The sequence below is a fragment of the Camellia sinensis genome, chromosome 10 (genome assembly GCF_055761805.1).
Source record: "Camellia sinensis isolate YWXY chromosome 10, ASM5576180v1, whole genome shotgun sequence".
Classification (NCBI taxonomy): Eukaryota; Viridiplantae; Streptophyta; class Magnoliopsida; order Ericales; family Theaceae; genus Camellia; species Camellia sinensis.
In genome coordinates, this window is record NC_138970.1 from 17,426,208 (window position 1) to 17,436,724 (window position 10,517).

The window sequence follows — 10,517 nt, forward strand, 5'->3', positions numbered from 1 at the left end:
TTCAAACCAAACCAAACCAACCAAGCCTTAAGTCTCATCAAATAGGGTCGGCCACATAAATTCTTCTTCTCCACGCACCCCTATCAAAGGTCATTTCGTTAGTCAAATTAAATATATCCATATCTCTATTTACAACGCTAACCAACGTTAATTTAGGCTTACCCCGTCCCCTAACACTTCCATCTACAGTTACAGCATCGCATCTCTTCACTACTGTCTCTATTGGTCTCCGATGAATATGACCAAACCATCTCAATCGATTCTTTCTCAACTTATATTCTATCAGTGTTACTCCAACCCATTCTAGAATACATTTATTCCTAATTCTGTCTTGTGTAGTCTTGCCACACATCCACCTTAGCATCCTCATTTCAGTCACACTCATCTTATCTACATGTTGTTTCTTGGTTGCCCAACATTCCATCTCATACAACATCGTTGATCTAATAGTCGTTCTATAAAACTTACATTTTAGTCTAGCGTGTATTCGTTTATCGATTAAAAATGATTTAATCAATAAGTTAAATTATACATGTTTGATTGACAAATTTGTAATTAAAAAAACGAGTTGTTCACTTTTTGTTCAGTATTTCAACTTGAATTATTATTATTTTTTTAATTGTAAATAAATTTTAATAATTATATATAGAAGTAATTTTTTCCTAAACATGGTTAAATATTTTTTTTTTAAATACATAATATTTTAATTATAATTTTTTTAAAAAAAATATATGAGAGATCCCATATTAAGAATGCGTTTTGGACTGCAAAAATATCCGAGCTGGTCTTTATCACTCTATGGGACTTGCACACTCCTTAGAGCGTGGCATATGATAAAAGAAAGTTGAAATTTTATTTTAATTACATAAATTGTCTTCTTCCTAAAATAATAATAAAAAAAAGAACTTTTCACTTGCAACAAAGACTGTCCAATTTCATCAGCAAAAAAACAAGAAAAAAGGAAAAGGAAAGCAAATGATGAGAAAGGGACTATGGATAATGATCCTAGTAAAGATTAAAATAAAAAAACCAGTTATCATATCGGTGTGTAGCCCCAACTAGCATATTGAGATGGACATGTTATAAAGTTGCAGCCACCGTGATTCACACACTTTTTCATTGTTTTTTCTTTTCTTTTTATTTTATTTCAGTACCTATTTCAAAGATCAAAAAACCCCATCACTATTATCCATTTGTATTAGAAGTTTATATAATATCTCATAGATTAGAAAATGACAAAAACTAATACATTTCAAATTTGTAGATTTCAATAGCAATAACTTGCTTAGTTTTACTTAATTCATTTCTTACATTACAATTATAATGAAGGCCTTGTACAACATGTATCAAACATGGTAGAGCTAATGATATCTACAGACAAAGCAATTGAATCTCACTTTGCCTATGAAGCCCCATGAGAGATAAGCGTGTAACACTAATATCTAGGTTTGTGACAATAACTTCTTTCCCAAATACATGAATCCTTGACAATTTTTATTCAAGGAAATATGAACACTCAATTCTTCACAAGTTGAGCTAAGGTGCCCCCATACCAATGAAAGCAATAGTCACATGAGAAGCTAATTTAACTCACCTTGGACTGCTGGACAAGAGACAAGGTTGGCCCCATCCCTCCCCTTTTGCACGGCTTCATTGGTCAAGGACACACAAGCCACGATGATTCTCTGGACTACTAACATATTTTCTCATCACACACTCGCTCCAAGACATTCTCTTCTAATGTTACTGTCCTTATGCTCCATTTACTGCTAATTTCAATCACCCATTACCAGTCAAACTTGATCATAATAACATTCTTTTATGGTGAGCTCAATCATGACCTCAAAAGATACATAAATGGCAGTCACCCTTACCCGCTTTGTCTCATTCAATCCACTTCTTCACCTACCTCTGCTTGAAATGAAAACTGATATCCCACCATTGCCAGCTTATGTTGCCTGAAAAAGCAAGATCCATTGCTTCTGAGTTCGATGCTCATCCTTACTCATCAGTGTATCAGTCCAAACATTTTCATTCTATTGAAAAAATCAATTCACCTGCCACAATAGTAGCTCTTTTATCACTGAATCAAATATATGGCGTGTATCAAAAATTTATGTAACCAGAAAACCCTCTTCCATGGTAAAATCATTGTCTGATACGTACCCAACCTTCTTCATTTTCACATGAAGATCACGAATTAAAGAATAAATAAGATTAGCTTTGCTATGTGATTTATCACCAACTACAAACACATGAACCTTGTTTCCGACATCAATCCAGCTACAACCCGGCTGCTTCTTCAACCCCTTGTCCTTCATTTTCAACCTAAGTTTCGCAGCTTCTCTCTATTTCCCACTTGAAGCATATATGTTAGACAGCAACATATAAGTACCTGCATTTTCTGGCTCTAATTCGAAAAGTCTTTTTGCAGCCAATTTCCCCATATTTGTGTTCCTGTGAACATAACATCCAGTAAGAAAAGCCCCCCAAACAGAACCAAAAGGCTCAATTGGATGCCGCTGAATAAAATCAAAAGCCTCCTTGACCCTCCCCGCTCGACCACAGAGATCAACCAAGCATGAATAGTGATCTTCTCGCACTTGTATTGATTTGTCTTTTATGAGCTCGTCAAAGTACTTCAATCCCTCGTCCACCAAACCAGCATGGCTGCACGCTGCAAGCAACCCCACGTATGTAACATCATTGGGTTTGATTCCTAAGTTCTGCATTTCTTTGAAAAGGCTGATTGCCTCACCGCCACATCCATGGTGAGCATAGGCTGCAATCATTCCATTCCATGAGATCAAATCTCTCTGGCCTGCAAATCCATCATCGAACACTTTCCTAGCAGTACTTTGTAGAAATTTAATGTATAAAGAGAAATAGAGAATTGTATAGATATTGATTGTATTATTGATTGATGTATGAATATGTTTACAATGATTCCTATATATAGAAGAGTAGAGTAGGTAGGTAGGTAGTAGGTGGAGTAGGTGGTAGTAGGTGGTAGTGGTAGGTGTGTAGTAGGTGGAGTAGGTGGTAGTGGTAGGTTTTAACAGCCCCCGCAAACTCAAGGAGGATAGACACAAATCAACTTGAGTTTGGAAAGGGTAACAAAATAAGAAAATACATAAAAATAAAAGAGGATAGGAGACACTGTATGGTCGTGTCAGACCGTTGGTGAAGACACTGTATGGTTGTGTCATAACGTTGTAGAGGACACTGTATGGTTGTGGCAGACCGTTGTAGCAGATAAAGTCTGGACAATTGACGAGGTCATGTCAGACCGTTGTAAAAGCTAACCGGAATCAATGTCGGGACAGTTTATGGGGTCATGTCGGACCGTTGGAAAAGCTAACCGGAATCAAATGTCGGGATAGTTTAGGGGGTCATGCCGGACCGTTGGAAAAGCTAACCGGAATCAATGTCGGGACAGTTTTATGTGGTCATGCCGGACCGTTGTAGAATACACTGTATGAAGGTGTATATAGGCTGCCCAAATATATATACATGGATATATATATCGAGCCCTCAAAAGTCGCGCCCTCAAAAGGCGCGCCCACTTCATCAAAAGTCGTGCCCAACAGAAATCATCGAGCGGCGAGCCATCAAAAGGCGCGCCAGACACGCGGCGATGCACGTGATCGACAGAGCGCGTGTCGTCCTCTTCGTCATGGTCTTTATAAACCGAAGCGGAGGCGGAGGCTTGGAAGCATAACAAACCAGTTGAAACCTCTTCGTTCTCTGAGAGCTTGTCTCTAAGAGCTGCAAATCTTGAAACACTCTGTAACCAACCCTTTCTGACAGTACCAGTCGGAAATCGCTGCTTCTCTGAAACACTCAGCAACCTAAAACATGGCCTCGTCTTCCCGTGGTCTACTCACTCTCTTTCCAGACCTTAACGAGTCCACAAGAGAGATAACTGGTGCGGTTGCCCTGGAACCTCAACCAAGCGCCTCTGGTTTTGCTCCGTTGAACTTTCCGATGCGGTCTGTGGAGCAAAGAATGGCAATGCAATCGGATGTTGAGGCCAATCAGTATACATTGAAGTCATGTGTGGAGACCATGACGGCGGTCACAAACTTGTCGCACCGGCTTCAGAGTAGGACAAATGAGGTGCAGCAGTTAAACGCCCAACTGGCTCTGTTCCAGCGCATGTATAAGGAGGCGCGAGCAGAGATAAGTGTGCTAAAGGCGGAAAATAAGGAGCTGAAGCGGAAGGCCACCGTTATGTTCCGATTTGGAGGTCCGCCATATGCTACAGTGGAAGAGCAGGGGGGAGTGAACATGCTCGGTGGACTAGGAAGCACTGAGACCGGACTGGCACGGGACACCCAAGATAAAAATAAGAAGAAGAGACCTGCAGTAGAGTAGAGAAGGGAAAAGAAAAATCCCACCTGTGGGTGGTTTTTGTTGGTTTGTTTTGTTTTGTTTTTTTTTTTTTTTTTTTTTTTGGTGTAAAATGGTGATCGGGGGGATCCCCGACATGAATAAAATGAGTTTGGTGTGCAGTTCGTCTTCTTCTTGTTTTTTTTTTTTTCGATGTAGCGCACTGACAGAAACAGAGAGGTAGTGGGAGAAAATAAAGGATAAAAGAAAATAAATTTGAAGAGAGGTATGGGAATGGTAAAGTAATAAAAAAATAAAAAAGGAAAGGTGAGATGCAAAGTTGGGCGGATCCTACCACTAATGGAAAAGTAAGCAAAATATATATACTAATGAAAAGTAATCAAAATATATATATGTGGGTGTGTGGGTCTGGGTGGAAGGGTTGATAAAAAGGGTCAAAGAGTACATGGATTGTGGATTCTGAGTGTGTGCATAATAATAATAAAATGAATGAGTGGAGAGAGGGTTTTATGTGTAAATAAAAGAAGGGTGGTGTTTGGAATATTCCCTTTTGAGGCACACCAAGCCCGAACCTCTTTATCAGAAACCAATCTATTATTTCCACCATCCACATCAATCTTGTTGCCTATAACAACAAATGGGAAATTTTCTGGATCCGAAGGGCTTGCCTGAATAAGGAACTCTTCCCTCCAATTGTTTAGATTGTCAAATGACTTCATCACATTTACATCATATACAAGAACACAGCAATCAGCACCGCGGTAGAAAGCGACACCTAGACTTTGAAATCTTTCCTGGCCAGCTGTATCCCAGATCTGTAAAGTGAAGAGCCTATCTTCAAACTGCACTTCCTTGGTCAAAAAATCAGCTCCAATGGTCGCCTTGTACTGATTGCTAAACTTCTTGTTCACATATTGATTCATCAAAGAGGTCTTTCCCACCCCGCTGTCGTCGAGGATTATGACCTTGAGAAGCGTTCTTCTACGGGAAGGCATGGTGAGAGTGCGAATCAGCTGAGAGAAGCACCCGATCCAGAGAGAGGCTGTTGTTTGGCAACGATCTTTGACACATTATTGTTCTTAAGTGCATCTTGACTATTCATTCCCAACTTACGTTGCACACCTGTTGTTAGAGACACATGGGATTTGGCAGGAGGAAAGTTGTGTACTGGCCTTGATTTAGTCCCAGAATACCTCCCAACAGACTTCTGCTCAAAGGCACCCCTTGTTCCAACAGATAGAGGTGTTCTAGTGACAGCAGTTTTGGAGCGAAGAGATGGTGGAATGTAAAAGCAACTCTGGAAGAACGGATGTGGGAGGGCCTCCAAGGCTGTTGGCCTCTTGCAAGGATCCCAGGAACAAAGTGATGTAATAATATTGATTGCATCCTTACTAGCAGATGGCATCACTCACTGGCGGCGGAAGCGGCCACGGAGGACCGAAACTGGGAGGTATGGAAGACATGTTATGTGCTTAGTTTTCTCATCGTCCGCGCGGGCGGCCAAGGCGAGGCTGCCGCCCGCCGGTGAAGCGAAATTACTAGGTTGTTAACCTTGTTCTGATACCATGTAGAAATTTAATGTATAAAGAGAAATAGAGAATTGTATAGATATTAATTGTATTATTGATTGATGTATGAATATGTTTACAATGATTCCTATATATAGAAGAGTAAAGTAGGTAGGTAGGTAGTAGGTGGAGTAGGTGGTAGTAGGTGGTAGTGGTAGGTGTGTAGTAGGTGGAGTAGGTGGTAGTAGGTGGTAGTGGTAGGTTTTAACATACTTAATTCTCCACACATCGAGTACATATTTATAAGTGCTGATATCACAAATGCACCATTTTGATGTACTGTCTTGCAAATTACCTAGTGAATTTGATGTCCTTCGCTAAGACCAGCTAAACTACTACAAGCAGCCAAAACACTTACGAAAGTTCCCTGATTTGGCTTTACGCCATTGGCCGCCTGCATTCTTGAGAAGATTCTTAACGCCACTTCACTTTGACCATCTTGGATGTACCCAGTAATCATGGTTGTCCAAGAGATGACATTCTTATCGAGCATTTCATTGAATAACTTATCTGCCTTCTTTAAATTCCCATTTTGGATAAACCCTGTGATCATTGCATTCCACGAAGGAATATCCCTCTCCGGCATCCTCTCAAACAATTCAAGTGCTTCTTCCAACCTTAAATTATTTGTATATCCTGTAATCATAACATTCCATGAAACCACATTTCTTTCTGGCATTATGTAAAAAGCACCCGAGCTTCGTCAATCCTCCCATTTTTTGACAAACCATCAATCATCGCAGTCCAAGAAATCACATTTATTTTGGGCATATAATCAAAAAGCTTCCTAGCCTCCTCAATTCTCCCATATTGACCCAACGCCATTATAACTACATTCCAAGAAACCAAATTGCTCTCAGGCATTTTCTCAAACAGACTCAATGCTGAATCTATTAGATTACTTTGCAAATACCCATTAATCATAGTGTTCCAAGAAACCAAATTCTTGTGAGACATCTCATAAAATAGCTTCTCTGCCTCTGAAATCTGATTCATTCGTATGTACCCACAAACCATAGCAGTCCAAGTGACCACGTTTTTCTTAGCATCCACTCTATCAAACAAATTCCTTGCTTCTCTAATCATTCCGCGATGTATATAATCCGAGATAACACTCGTCCACGCAATCACATCTGGGTCAGGCATTTTATCAAACAATTGGCATGCTTCAACAATTTGACCCTCTCTGCATAGCTTCGTGATCATCCAATTTGTCTGTTTCACGCTTTGATATACGAAACTATCCATTTTGGGTATCGATAATTCGGCAGTTCTGAATTGATTTGCTGAGTGATATAGATAGGATTAAGATTCCCATTGAAGCTTGAGATTGCATAGTGTAAGTGCAAGAGTTCGAATAGACCTCAAAAGGGGATATATTGTAAAATCTCTACCATGTCTCAAAGCAATTGAGAGCCTAGAAAATGATTGGATAGATGACATAAATGCAACGAAGCAAGTGGTTTGAACTCTGTAACGGTCATCAACGGTATTATTACTACATGAAGGGGCTAAATGTGAAATGGGTCGGGTCCAGGCCTTGGGCCGGCCCAATCCACTGAAGTCCAAATTCAAGTGGGTTGGATGAGTATATGGGTAAACTAATTGAGCCCAACTTCATGATCAACAGTCCACCCAGGTCCTCAAGCACTTGGGCCCAACCCGCAGTGGAAAAGCTAGTCCAGCCGTGGTGCTGGGCTGGGCCGAGTTGCGAGACTGAACCTATGGGCTGAATAGAAAATAGGCCGAGCCCATACAAAGATATCCAAATGGATCAGCCCATCTCCATGAATGATCCTGTAAAAGGCCGAGACAAGGCATAATGATGTCGAACTGAGGCACAGCGTTACCAAGCTGAGGAAATCTCGCAAGGAAACGTGGAAGCTGTGAATGTGTGCATGTGCAAGTTGCCACCTCAGCTGGTCCCCTACACCTAGAATCACGGAAGTTGTTGAACCAAAGGAATGTGGTTTGTTATCAGCATGACTACAATGAGTATATGCATTCAATGACAACTATCAGGTGGTCCCCCACCTTAAGCAATGCTAAAAGGACACCTGGCAGCATCCAAGCTCCATGAACCCACCTTAAGAAGCAAGCAAGGAACACTATATATACAACATGAACTTCACATTAAAGGTAACTGAACTATTTGAAGCACAATCACACTTAGATACAAACCCAACTCGATATACACTCCTTCTCCGATCACTGATTCCCATACCGGAGGGTTATCCTGCCAACCCCGGCCGGGCAGCTCTAACGGTGCTTCTTGTGGCAGGAACCTCAGTCCCTGGATAGTCCAACTGAGTGTAGGGTCCCGATCCACTTTCATCTAGTGCGGAATCCGGTACGCACAATTGGTGCGGTGAGCGTGGATTACTTCATCTCTAAGCTTTGCGCTCAGTTCCAGCGATGGGGATTGAGGACATGCCGCCTTCAGCACATACCCCACAGACGGAGAAGAAAAAGGAAAAAGGCTTGGCACTCCCAACAGTTCTGGAAGAACAAACCGGAAACAACAACCGGATCTCTGAATCCGTCGAGCATCGATTACCCTTCGCTGGAGGTTCTTCTCATCACTTTCTTCTAGGAAAGGATTACAGGGATCGAATCATAGACTCCATGGGGATAGAGATACAGGAGCTAAAAGCCCAACTTAAGTGGTTGTTGGGCGATCCGACGGAAAAGAAGACGGAAGCGGAGCCCTCTCGTTTGCGACAGAGGAGCTCATCCAAAGAGCTACCAGTGAAGAAGTTCCCCAGGAATGAGTCTGGGCAACAAAGCCAGCCTATCCCGGTACAGAGTGAGGCAGCAAGCAGTCACACCCGTGGGTCACGCCGAAAAAGGGCCAAGAGGCAGAAGACGGTTAGTTAACAAACTGAATACCCCCTCAAGACCTTCGTACTTGGTTGATCGCCAACAAGCAGAGCGACCAACATCGGGATCATCTAGACCGTACTGTCCACCAAAGAGAACACCGAATGCTGGATAGGCTCGTCTCCTCACCATTCTCCCCTGAAATTTAGGCCATAAGACCTCCAAAGAAATTCACCCTGCCAAAGTTCACTTCATACGATGGGAAGTCAGACTCGCTGACACATATTAGCCATTACAGATAAATGATGTCCCTATGGAGCCAAGATGAGGCACTGATGTATAAAGTCTTCCCATCCAGCTTGGGAGAAACCGAACTCCGATGGTTCAATCGACTCCCCACTAGATCAATCCGTGGCTGGAAGTAACTCTCCGAAGAGTTCCTAGCCAGGTTTGTCTCCAACACTAAGATTCTGAAAGAGCCGGATACATTGTTCGGCCTTCGAAAGGAGTAGGAAAAAACATTGTGCAATTATACTAGGAGGTACTGGGAAGAATACAATGATCTGGAGGAAAATGTGTGTAGTGAACAGATGGCCGTCTTGTCTTTCAAGCATGGCCTGCGCTCGGAAAGTAAGTTGAAACAATCACTTACCAAGCGCCCGACCATAGCATTAAAAGACTTGCGTGCCAAGATTGAGCAATACACTCGCCTCGAAGACGATCAGATCCCCATTGAGGTAGCGTTAGCAGAACAAACAGCTCGGCACAATAAGAGAACTGATCGAGGAGAACACAGAGGGATCGCAGTGAATGAAGTGGATAAGTCCAAATCCCACGAAGCCGTCGTGACTGTGTTCAAAAAGCCAATTTATCGAATCCTGGAAAAGATCAAGAGAGAGCCCTTCTTTGTTTGGCCACCGAAAATGTTGGGAGATCCGGCTCGGCGCAATCAGAAGCTCAGATGCACTTACCATCAAGACAGGGGGCACATGACTCAGAACTACAGAGCACTGAAACAACACTTGGAAGACTTAGTAGCAGCTGGGCACCTTTGGGATTACATTGATCAGGATAAGGAATTGACCGGACCGGGAAACCCACCACCAGAACCAAATATTAAGCATCCACCTCGGCTGATAATGAATGTGATCCACAGGACAGCGACTCAGGAACCTGAGGAGACACTGAGAGAAGAGATTGTTAAGGGTGTGCAAATCCAACAAGCCATGTCAGTGGAGCCCGCATCGAAAAAGGTACGCGCGGTATCCAAATCCCCCTTGTGCATTGTTTCATTTACTAGAAAGGATTTAGAGGGCATACAGCACCCACATACTGATGCACTGATTATAACTGTGGGAATTGGGAAACGATTTGATGTAAAACGAGTCCTGGTAGATCAAGGTAGTGCAGCAAATATATTGTATTATGATTTGTCCAGAGCCAAGAAAGGAGCTATACCTCTATCTAGCAGTCTCAGATCATGCCGTAAGTGCAGTATTAATTTAAGAAGTTAACAAGGAACAGAGGCCTGTATACTACGTTAGTAAGACTTTACTAGATACCGAGACACAGTATCTACCATTGAAAAAGTTAGCTTACGCGCTGCTTATCGCCTCGAGGAAGTTACAATATTACTTCCAGGGGCATACCATCAATGTCCTCACTGAATTCCCCCTCAGATCTGTATTTAGCCGAGCCGATTTCTCTGGCAGAACAGCAAAATGGGCAGTAGAACGAGTTTGACATTCAGTATCAACCCAAGATAGCAATTAAGGC

The 10,517-nt window shown here is 42.1% G+C and overlaps 1 pseudogene; it reads right to left on the reverse strand.

Moving 5' to 3' along the window:
* Positions 1-1,335: 1,335 nt before the first annotated feature.
* Positions 1,336-7,410, reverse strand: LOC114285936 (pentatricopeptide repeat-containing protein At4g02750-like; annotated as a pseudogene).
* Positions 7,411-10,517: the final 3,107 nt, after the last annotated feature.